We start from the raw sequence: 1,071 nt of genomic DNA on the forward strand, positions 1-1,071 counted from the left end.
TTATTATGAACAACAATATAAAATTATACACAAAAGGAATTACTAATGTAAAAAAAAGTGGTTATATTTATAAATGTTTATATATAAATATATGTGGTGGCCCCTAGAGACAAAGCATGTACAAACTCCAAAACACATTTCTAGCATGAACTGAACTTCCAAAACAGAGCTACCTAGATCACTTAAATTACACAATTGAAAGCATATTTGTATTGTTTGTGTATTTATACACAAGCACTCATATATATTCAAATAATTTAAAAAAAAATGTTCATTTTCCTGTTACTACCACACACCAAATCCGGTTGTTGGTACTTCCTGGCTTGTGTAGCCACCAGGTAACAAAAGCTCAACACTGCCCCCTAGTGTCCTGGAGCACTTCTGTTGTGTTTTGTACGTGTTTTGTCTCTAGGGGCCACCGTAAATATACTTTTATTTTTTCACTCCACATAAAATGTAATAAATAAATCATATAATGCAAAAACCAACTATTCACAGTTCAACTTTTAACTATTTAAATTTTCAGCTTTTTCCTTTTAAACAAATTTAAAGTGAAACAACACAAAACACTGCAAACCACAACACAATTACACAGCTCCTTCTCCCTCACACTGATTTAATCTCGCTGCCATAAAGAACACCTCAGGAAGCATCTGCATTCTCTATAAAGCTGTATGATAACTCTTCATTCTGTGACAGGATCCATAGAGGCTGGGGTCTTATGGGCAGGTGCAGGCTGTGCAAAGATGCCTCTGAGACAATCCAGCACATAACAGCAGGGTGCAAGATGCTAGCAGGCAGGGCATACATGGACGCATAACCAAGTGGCCGGCATAGTGTACAGGATGGAGAAAATGGTGGTGGCTAACCAACCCGACATAGTGGTGGTGGACAGGCAGAGGAAGACGGCCGTAGTGATCGATGTAGTGATACTGAATGAGGCAACATCATTTGAGAAACTATTAATGGAAATAATAGTAACAGCAAATAATACTGTAGTAGCTATGGAGAGGAGAGCTGCCTCTGTCAGCACAAAGCTTGGGGGGAAAGTATGAACTGTTATCGCAGTGT

This window comes from Simochromis diagramma, unplaced genomic scaffold (assembly GCF_900408965.1).
Source record: "Simochromis diagramma unplaced genomic scaffold, fSimDia1.1 OVJJ01000251.1, whole genome shotgun sequence".
In the NCBI taxonomy this organism is placed as follows: domain Eukaryota; kingdom Metazoa; phylum Chordata; class Actinopteri; order Cichliformes; family Cichlidae; genus Simochromis; species Simochromis diagramma.